This window comes from Triturus cristatus, chromosome 7 (assembly GCF_964204655.1).
Source record: "Triturus cristatus chromosome 7, aTriCri1.1, whole genome shotgun sequence".
NCBI lineage: Eukaryota > Metazoa > Chordata > Amphibia > Caudata > Salamandridae > Triturus > Triturus cristatus.
This window is the reverse complement of record NC_140590.1, coordinates 273,310,022-273,320,876: the sequence shown is the minus strand read 5'-3', so window position 1 is coordinate 273,320,876 and position 10,855 is coordinate 273,310,022. Positions and strand designations below refer to the sequence as shown.

The window sequence follows — 10,855 nt, the reverse complement described above, 5'->3', positions numbered from 1 at the left end:
CCACATTGGAGCTGCCCGGAATGTACTCCGCTGTCACTGAAATGTGGTGGAGAAGTCAGTAATGCCAAAAGTCCTTTGCTATTTCCACTAGTAGTCGTGACCTGGTGCCCCCCCAGTCGATTGATATACCGTACTGCCGAGACAGTGTCCATTCTCAAGAGAATGCAACAGCTCGCTTTCTGCGGGGACAGAGTCCTGATCGCAAAAGAGCCCGCCAGCAGCTCCAGACAATTTATGTGGCGACGCAGCTCCTCCGGGGATCATCTGCCCCCCATCTCCACTGAACCACACCGGGCTCCCCATCTGCTGACATCCGATTCTATCACCACTTCTGGGACGGACTCAAAAATGGCCTTGCCATTCCACGCATCCATGTGCTCCAACCACCAAGAGATTTCTGTGCTGGCCTCGTGACTCAACAGAATCTGTTCAGTGTAACTCAGGCCCTTGCGTAAGTGTAAGATCTTTAATCGTTGGAGCGCCCTGTAAGAAGGGGACCCCGAAAAATGGCCTGGATTGACGAGGCTAACAGGCCCACCAACATGGCTAAAGTCCGTAATTATATGGTCTGAGAGGACAGCGCTCTCCTCAATTCCTTCCTGATGGCGACCCATTTCTTCAGTGGCAGTAAAAGCTGTGTCGTCACCGAGTTCACTTGGAACCCCAAAAACTCCATTGACTGAGCAGGAGTCATGATAGATTTGTCTGAATTGATGACAAACCCCAAGTCTTGTAGCAGCTGTGTCGTCAATGCCAGATGTTGAAGAACTGTGTTCACACTCTGAGCCATTATCAGGATATTGTCTAAGTAGATGATAAGCCTGAACCCTCGCTCCCTTAAGAATTGAATCACCGGTTTTAGGAGCTTGCTGAAACACCAAGGGCCGGACGATAGTCCGAATGGCAGAGCGGAGAATTCGTACCAGTCGTTTCCCCATTGGAACTGAAGAAATCGCCTGTGGGGAGGAAAAATAGGGACTGCTAAGTAAGCGTCTTTGAGGTCTAGCCTTACCATCCAATCCCCTTCCAAGAGCAAGTCTCGGAGTAAGTGTATGCGAAAGTTCTCCTGAACATAATGTGCCACTTCCACACAAGGTACCCAGTCTGTGGAACGCGGGTGGATTATGTTTTTCGGGTCAAAAAGGAGATTTTTGTTAGGTGCAGGTGTGTTGACATGGTGAGTTTTGCGTTTCTTTTTTGCCGGTTTAGGCGGTTCTATCGTGTCCTTATCAGTGTCAGAGGTGTCTGGGGCAGGCAGAGATGACTCATCCGTGTCCCCTGCCAACAGGTTGGAATTTTTAGCCAGAAAGGGTTCGCCATAGGAACCATGATCAAGAACCGAAGACGCCACTTGCGCAAGGCTCTCCGCAGAGGAGTGTCAAGGTGTGGTGCTTGAAGCCGCCTGCATCTGGCACTTCCCATAATTCTTCAGGGGTTCAGCATATGGCTGTGGAGCCTTAATTAACGCCCTGTTCACAGAGCCCTGGACGTGGGTATCCAGGGCTTCGACCAACTGCTCCTCCAAACGGTGCTCTTGAGGCACCTCTTCATAGCCACCATAATCATAATAATCAGCCCACTGGTCATCCTTCCCGGCGTAATACGCCATTGTGTAATAGGAGGTATGGAGGAGCTTAAGGGGGAGAAGAACCCAAGGGTGATCACTGGCAGGAATATAAAGAATACATTTACAAGCCGAACCCCTGACTACTCCATCCCTGAAAGTGAAAGTACCACACACTGGCCCTAAGTCTAAGTAAAAGTATTGAAAACTGCCAAAAAGTCCTTTAATAGACGTGGAGGGAGCCACCCTTTGCTTTCTCTAAGACAGAGCCTTTGAACGCTTTTGCGCCCCGTCGGGCTTTCAGGAGGCTGAGGGCTGAGCAGCTGCACTCGTTGATGCATGAGAAGCCGATCGGGACTGAAATCTCCGATCCGGCTTCTCGCGCATGCGCGAGCGTTGTGGCAATAAAAAGAGGACTGGTTGCCCCTCAAGCGCGACTGGCTCGCTCCCACTTCACTCTAAAGGCAAAATGCCACGCCAATGCGCTCCGATTACCATAAAATACAGCACACATGAAAGCAGTGCGTGAACAAGTTACCAAGCACAATTAACCTTTGTCAAGCGCACGTGAATGCATCTACCAGAAATGAAAGAAACATGCAAAACACTTAACTCGCTGCTGTAGCAGCAAAGAAAGAGGAAGTGGTTTCTTCATGACGGAATATATATATATATATATATATACATACACACGTTGTGGAATGATAATGATAGGTGCATACTATGGAGGGGCTGTACTTCCGGGGTATGCTCAGTTTAAAGTTGTTCATTGGCTGCTGTTTGCCAGTAAAGTAAAACGAAGCATAATCTGAGCCTCCGTGGACTGACATAGAATCACTAGCGGTTGGGACGAGATAGAGTGTCACCACACGAAACTAAAAGAACTCATTACAGGGTCCAGGGGAACCCACTCCAAACCTACCACCGACCAAGGGCAGCACTAGCTCGCCCGGCGTGCGTCAGCTCTAGGACGACAACAATCACAACGACTAAGGACAAAGACACGTGCAGTCTCGATAGCCAATCAACTATTCGGAATTCTTTGCAGCGCACTTGGATTGGCTAAAGTGCCACCGATTGCCCAATCATAAATCATCTTTCACATTAAGCCAGTGCTTCATGCCCCCAGATAGGTTCAGCATTGGGGGTTGGCTGTATTGCGACCCGGAACTGGTAATTCATGGACAAATGAATGAACTATACTGCCCAAGCGGGAATAGTGACCTCCTACGAGGCATCCCGGCGCTAACTAATGATCAACATTAAAAGACCGACAACCGAGATTAGGCTGGAATTACAGGCAGTCCGTGTGAGTAGCGGACAGGTGGTCGCTTTACTTAGGCTCACAGGAGTTAACTAATCATCTACTTTAATACCTACTCTAGGGACGCCTTCCTGTCCCAAACGTTTTTAGTTGCTTGGCGGGTGATATTGTCAATTTTAGCGGGAAATGTAAGATTTTTTTTGTTTTAAACAAAATCTGTTTTTATTTGTCAGCCGTATGTTTGAATCGTTAGATGGATAGACATTGAGCCAGGTGACACGTATAACAAACTAGTGTTGGGCTCTGTTGTACTTCACCGTATTCACATGTGCAGCCAAGACTAAGGTGTTGGAGGAACTGCATTGGAGCAGGCCATCGAGTTGAAAGTTAGTTACTTGAATACATTGTTAGGCTGCAGGTTACGAGTTCTGATCCTCTCTATTTTACGCACTTCAGTAGGTCGGTAAATTAGGTTAAACAATTGAAAATAGTAGCAGTAGTTATAGTGGACAGAGGGCTATATAAAAGACAAACTATTATTGCATGTGTCTGGCGCTGCAGCTCGGAGCCTGTTGCACCCAACAGCTAGGCTTGTGTTTAAGGAAGACTGTCTGGTTGAGTGGGTGTAAGAACCCCATCGTAAATTATACCACTTATAACTGATCCTATGCAGCCTGATACTTTTAAGGCCTTTCTTTTAAGAATCAACGCAGCCGCCTGGCGTGGTTCGTGTGACCAGCTTTTAGAAACGGCCTGCATGCCACCTTACCGGTTCCTCATCCCCCTAAACAATCAGTAGAATGCCCACGAGGGAGTCCTTATCTGTTATCTTGAGGACTCTTTTTGCCTGTCTTGAATATTTGTTTGACTTTTAGGGACCAAATCACGGCACTACATATTTAGCGGGCTGGCCACGCTGCTTTCTTAATCTACCAAATGATAAAGCTATTTTTGCATCAGTAGCAAAAGTTGAGTGCGTGGATTAGAATGCTTGGTTTATAGTCGGGGCCACTCAATGTATTGTAGCAGGGAAGGACCCAATAAATTGTGCAGCATGAAAGGGCAAATAATGCCGGTAAATCGTGTGATGGTGTAACTTCATTATATTGTAATTTTTCCCACATGTTAACATTGTTTGTGAAAAGGTTTCACCTTATAGCTACCTAACATATAGCAATAAGTCACAGAAAGGTGTTGGCAAAGCACCTTCTACTGAGCGGCAACGTGTTGCCACTTTTTTTTGTAACTTTCGAGCTGGAGAACATTTTTTTTTGTTATGTGCAGTAGATGGATTATGTGGAAAATGCAGCAGCTGCAAAATCATATAATTCCAGTGACCCTGATCATAGTAAAAAAAGGGAGACAAGGAAGCTCGTGGTGTAGATTAGAGACATAGGAGCTTCTTATGCATAAATAATTTACAGAAATCTGAACAAAAGAGACCTGGTCACGGTGTAGAAATTGACATGGGTGCTCATGTTACATAAAGGAGACATGGGCACCAGCCCATAATATTGAAAGCAAATTCTTCAAGTTCTGATGTAGAAAGGAGATCTAAGAACTCTTGATATATATAAAGCTGACAGGGGCTATGGTACGGAATATTGGCATATATGCTTTTGCTATAGGAAATAGGCACAGGAGTTCATGGTTTAGGAATGGGAGGAGACTCTGGACTCGTGTTTTGAGAAGGAGAGACAGTATCTCTCGGTATAGAAAGTAGAAGCAGGAACACGTAGAAAGGAGACAGAAAATTGAGGCATATCTGAGCTTTTTTATAGAAATAAGACATAAAAGGTAATGGCATAGAGAAGACTCAGGAACATGTGATATGTAAATAAACCATGCGAACCTAATACAACAAGGGGCTTGTGGTATGGAAAGGAGACCGAAGCTCTTGTGTCAAATAGGACGAGGGAGCTAGAGTATAAACACTACAGTATGGTTTTTTTTTTGCTAATGATCGGGAGTCCACTGCATGTTTGGAACAGTCTCAAAGAGGTTTACGGCTATGTTTGATATTGTTGGCCCGCAGGGAAATATGTCTTCAATGGAAAGATCCCCTCCCCCCGAAAACTGAAGACTGGTTAAAATCTGCACTTGCAATGGCCCGACTAGAAATAATAGGACCTAGTTCCAGCTCCCCTAATTACTGGGTAACATTCATAAAAATGGGTAGAGAACTGAGATTATGCTGATACACACGGTTGATAAGGAACATGGTCCTATGATTAACACCTAAATCCCGGACGATAAAGGGGATTGGTTGGTTAACCTAAACAAGTGCAGGCGGTCGGAGAGTGTCCTGTTAGTAACTAAGCCCGGATAAGATCTGCGAGTTGTTTATAGGTGAGATGAGGACAAAAAAAACAACAACAAAAAAACTACGGTATGGGGTTCTGAAAGAAAGAAAAGAAACTCATAGGCTCTGATTACAAGTTGCTTGTTAAATTCTTACCCATGTGGAACACCCTGTTAACGCATGGGTTGGTTTTAGTTTTATGTAACACATCTGATAATTATCGGAAGCGTTAAATAACTCAACCCTCGTGAAATTTTGGCAGGTCAAACCTGCCGAAATTTAACTGGGAAAAGCATACATTATTTTTCATATCAATTGGATTTTGGTGCATTAAACAGAAGAGAGAAGAAACTCTTAGGGAAGAGAGAAGAAACTCTTAGGCAACAAAGGGAACCGGGGATTTAAGAAGAACCATAGCCCTGAGAACGGCGTCACTGAACAGGAAAACAGTGAAAAGGAATCTGGCCTGGAAACGCCGACGACGGAGTCCATAGAAACATCTGCAGCAGGAGGCTGGCTTGTGTTTCCTTGATTTGCCGCGAGGATCGTTTGGAGGACCACAGTTCCCAGGGGGCCTGCTGCCATCGCCCTCACCTGGTTGCAATTTGCCATCCTGCCAGGCGCCTTTAAAGCGCCTCGCCGCTCCCGCTGTCGCGGGAGCCGCTTCGCCTGATTTGCCGCGAGGATCGTTTGGAGGACCACAGTTCCCAGGGGGCCTGCTGCCATCGCCCTCACCTGGTTGCAATTTGCCATCCTGCCAGGCGCCTTTAAAGCGCCTCGCCGCTCCCGCTGTCGCGGGAGCCGCTTCGCCTGATTTGCCGCGAGGATCGTTTGGAGGACCACAGTTCCCAGGGGGCCTGCTGCCATCGCCCTCACCTGGTTGCAATTTGCCATCCTGCCAGGCGCCTTTAAAGCGCCTCGCCGCTCCCGCTGTCGCGGGAGCCGCTTCGCCTGATTTGCCGCGAGGATCGTTTGGAGGACCACAGTTCCCAGGGGGCCTGCTGCCATCGCCCTCACCTGGTTGCAATTTGCCATCCTGCCAGGCGCCTTTAAAGCGCCTCGCCGCTCCCGCTGTCGCGGGAGCCGCTTCGCCTGATTTGCCGCGAGGATCGTTTGGAGGACCACAGTTCCCAGGGGGCCTGCTGCCATCGCCCTCACCTGGTTGCAATTTGCCATCCTGCCAGGCGCCTTTAAAGCGCCTCGCCGCTCCCGCTGTCGCGGGAGCCGCTTCGCCTGATTTGCCGCGAGGATCGTTTGGAGGACCACAGTTCCCAGGGGGCCTGCTGCCATCGCCCTCACCTGGTTGCAATTTGCCATCCTGCCAGGCGCCTTTAAAGCGCCTCGCCGCTCCCGCTGTCGCGGGAGCCGCTTCGCCTGATTTGCCGCGAGGATCGTTTGGAGGACCACAGTTCCCAGGGGGCCTGCTGCCATCGCCCTCACCTGGTTGCAATTTGCCATCCTGCCAGGCGCCTTTAAAGCGCCTCGCCGCTCCCGCTGTCGCGGGAGCCGCTTCGCCTGATTTGCCGCGAGGATCGTTTGGAGGACCACAGTTCCCAGGGGGCCTGCTGCCATCGCCCTCACCTGGTTGCAATTTGCCATCCTGCCAGGCGCCTTTAAAGCGCCTCGCCGCTCCCGCTGTCGCGGGAGCCGCTTCGCCTGATTTGCCGCGAGGATCGTTTGGAGGACCACAGTTCCCAGGGGGCCTGCTGCCATCGCCCTCACCTGGTTGCAATTTGCCATCCTGCCAGGCGCCTTTAAAGCGCCTCGCCGCTGACGCGCAGCGGACGCGCACGGACGCCGCCGGACGAAGCCCGGACAAAGGGCGGACAGTCTGTGACAGTCCGGGACTGTCCGAGGCTGGGCTGGGCCCTACCCTGTATGTCGACCTAAGCAGTCACAGAACACTGAAGACTTCCAAGCTGGTAATTACGTCAAAGGGTTGACTGTACAGTCGAACTATTAACTGGTGTCAATTGCCCTGGTTATTGTCATTTGTCTTTTTGTTTGCCTTGACCATGCCTAAAAGCTTAAGGGATCCAGGTCTAACGGGGACCGGCCCTCTTGATAACTATTTAGTTAAAAAGGTCAATAAAATTAACAGTGACCGACGGGCTTCCCTGGGGAAGGATTGCCTCCAGGTGAGCCCCCAAAATCTTGTAACTAATGAGAGTTCGCTTTCGGACAAAGTTGTTTGTGTTTCCCCTCCCCTTATTCAAGCAAGCGCTATGATTACGGCCACTGCCCAGGTTCACAAGGGCCCTGTAGATCAGGATTTGGATGTGAACTCTGCAAGTGATGAGACAGTTGAGGATACATATGTTCCCAGACCAGTTAGGACCTGCAGAAGGAAACAAAGGAATAAGGGGGGGGCTTCTACCAAAGGGAAAAAAAGGGAGAACATTGGAGAAAAATCTCATATCGTGCCAGACGAGCCTTTAAACAGCAGTCCTGGTGCAACAACTACTTTACTCCCTGACCATTTTTCAAAATTGTTCAGCTCCTTTGAGGTTTTACTCGATACAAAGCTAGATCTACTATTTCAACCTCTGGTAAGGAAACTCGATATGGTCGCTGACGAGGTAAAAAGGTTGGGAGGATTATTAACAAAACATCTTGATTGGGTTGACTGTAACAAAAAGAAGGGGCAGTGTGTAGCTGGGCACGTCAATCTGGGTAGAGTAGAAAACCCACAAACTTCTTCTCAGCCCGTTAGCTTTAATGCTAGTGTCACGCCATCATCACCTATGATTACTATAGCCTCAAATACAGCTTGCCAAATAGAAAAGGAGCGGGTTTCAGTGTCTAAAGGTGAGGCGGTAACGAAAGTTAGATCTATCAACCTCCCCCCGGCTTGCTCTCCCTACGTTGTGATCTTAGCCAATGTCCCTCCCCAGGATAGGTTGGCAGTTCCCTTGCAAGAGGAATCGCACGACTCACTTAAGCAAAAGACAGTGTCGTGGTTACATAGGAAGTGTGGGTTCCCTTTTAACATGGCGAACGATATCTTAAGTACTCGCAGGGTAAACTGGATTGGGCCTTCCAAAAAAACATCAAATGGAGATTGTGTTATAGTCAATTTTAAACACACACAACATGTGGCTACTGTTTTACTGAGAGCAGCTTCACTGCCATTAGATATTAATAGTATTCAAGTACGCCCCCTTGGATTCTTCTACTCTCAATTTCCACGGAGAGACAGTTTCCATCTGATTAGACAGAGAAACTTCATCCCAGCATTAAATTCGCTGCCTCTTTTTCACCAGGGGGCAGGTGCTCCCCACCAGGTTATGGGTGGGCTAAATATACCCACATCTAATCGCTTTGAGGCACTCTCCCTGTTAGATACGTGCGACTGACAGGAGGTTGGTATACGGGGGGGGGACGAGTCATCCTCGGTTAAGGCTCTTCACATAGAGGATCAGCCCCCCGCATTACCTACAGAGAGTCATCTGCCTGCCGATGACCGCAAGGGGGGTTCACCCAAAAACTTGATCAAACTATTAACTTGGAACATTGCCGGTTTACGTGCTAAGAGTGATAATTTATTTTGGTTAAGCTTCTTGAAGGACTTTGATATCTTGGCATTTCAAGAGACCTGGGAAACAGAAAGTAATTTTTGGCTAGATGGTTTTACTTCTCACTTTGTTCCAGCTTCTAAATCAGTTTCCGGAAGGGCCTCAGGAGGCTTAGTGGTTTTGCTCTCGGTGAAATTAAAAGGAACCGTTAGCAGGATAACTTGTACATGTAACAACTTTCTTATTCTGGAATTTAAACTCCCCAATGATAGGAAGTTGTTACTGATAAATTGTTATAATTCTCAACAAGAGGTCGTGCCGAATGAACACTTGCTATGGTTGGCGAATTTTTTAAAAATGTATTCTTTGAAGCAAACCACTTTTTGTTATTATATTTTGCTTGGTGATTTTAACGTACATTTATGTAGTCATAACTGTTGTTTAACTGATATTGATGGACCTGATCTGACATCACCCCAACATTTTGAGCACTCAAGTAAGGGCGAAGCTCTGGAAAATCTTCTTATTGAAAACCAGCTGTATCAACCAGGCTTCCACGAACAAACCGTACGGGTGCCCACCTTTATTGGAAGGGACAGTAACACCATTATTGACTACATATTTCTTTCATCTGGCCTTTTACAATTTGTATGTTTTTATAACGCGATTCCATCTATTTTTAGTGACCACAATCCGGTGGTAATCGAAATGTTAGACGGCCTCTCTCTCTTAAATTCCCTTGCCTCACCCATGTTGGACAATAATCTTAGGGCAAAGGATCAGGGTAGAAGGTTAAATTGGTCTAAGGTAGTTCCAGAGGATTTTTTTAACTCAATAAAGCTAGAGGCGGCCCTAGACTTGGAAATCTGTGGGGACCAACTTTCTACAGGGAAGGAAGTAATCTCCTCGTTTGAAGCCGTATGTTTCCTAGTGTCAAAGGACCTAACTAGTAAAAGTAGACCAATACAAACTAAAGTAGTCTCCGGCTGGTTTGACCATAACTGCACTAAAGCTCATAACAATCTTAAAATTGCACTTCAGGCCAGCCCGAGGAATAAAATTTTAGTGTCGCAGTTAAGGAGCGACTATAAAGAAGCACTGTTGGTCCGGAAAAAAGAAATTAAACTTAACGCCTGGGCCGATCTTATGGACAAGGCAACTCTAAAAGACAGTGCGAAATTTTGGTCTATTATCAACACTCCTTTATTCTCTGATGTTAAAAATGGAGTGTTGGATACTAATATAACAGAGAAGGACTGGTTAAGCCACTTTAAAATTATATATGGTAGCGACTTAGATTTAGAACCCATAAACAGGCAAGATTCGGCTTCTACTTTAATTCCAGTTAATTTTTATTTAACTGAAGTTTTAAAAGCAATTGAAGACTCTGCGGGTAAGAAGGCTCCCGGACCGGATGGGGTCCCCACCGACCTGTATAAGGCAAATCCGGTTTTTTGGGCCAATATATTAACCAATGTATTTAACTCCTCGGTTATCGCAGGTTTTCCTAAATCCTGGTCCCATTCTACCATAATACCGGTGTTCAAGAAAGGCCAAAGGGCAGACCCTAAGTGCTATAGGCCCATATCCTTGATAGACTCCTCTATAAAAATCCTGGGGAAAGTCATACTTGCTAGGATAACCAATTGGGCCTCGGACAATAACATCTTGTCCGATGCTCAATATGGCTTCAGAGCTGGCCGGAGCACGGAGGATCAATGTCTGAACCTCCTATTAGTAATAGATAAATATACTAGGGTGGCCGGGGGCTCTTTTTACTTGGGCTTTATGGATTTGTCCACGGCCTTTGATCTTGTTAATAGGTCAAAGCTGTGGACAATGCTTTTGGATTTGGGACTCGACCCCCCACTCGTGTATTTCCTTTCAGAGCTCCACCAAGATTTGAATGCATCGATAAGGATGACGACGGATGGGAAGTGTACGGCCAGCTTTAAGTCTAGTAGAGGGGTACGACAGGGATGCATTCTTGCGCCCATGCTGTTCACCCTATACATAAACTCCCTGGAACAAAATCTGCTGGCCGCAACGCAGGACATCCCGCGCATGGGAGGTACCCCGATACCGGTCCTCCTATACGCGGACGATGCTGTCCTGCTGGCTAGGACTCCCCTGGCGCTGCAAAGATTGCTGGACTCGTTCGGGGACTTTATGCATAGCCTGGACTTGGTGGTTAATAACGGCAAATCTCA

The 10,855-nt window shown here is 47.3% G+C and overlaps 1 protein-coding gene across 2 annotated transcripts in view; it reads left to right on the top strand.

Annotated features, from left to right (window-relative positions):
- The first annotated feature begins 2,737 nt into the window (after positions 1 to 2,737).
- POLD1 (DNA polymerase delta 1, catalytic subunit) overlaps positions 2,738 to 10,855 on the top strand; it is a 509,877-nt gene continuing 501,759 nt past the window's right edge. The window contains exon 1 of one of the 2 annotated variants that reach the window (XM_085616214.1): positions 2,738 to 2,873. The gene's annotated coding sequence lies outside the window, so the exon portion shown is untranslated. Of the gene's footprint in view, positions 3,017 to 10,855 lie in introns of both variants that reach the window. The other variant, XM_085616215.1, reaches the window with a different exon arrangement.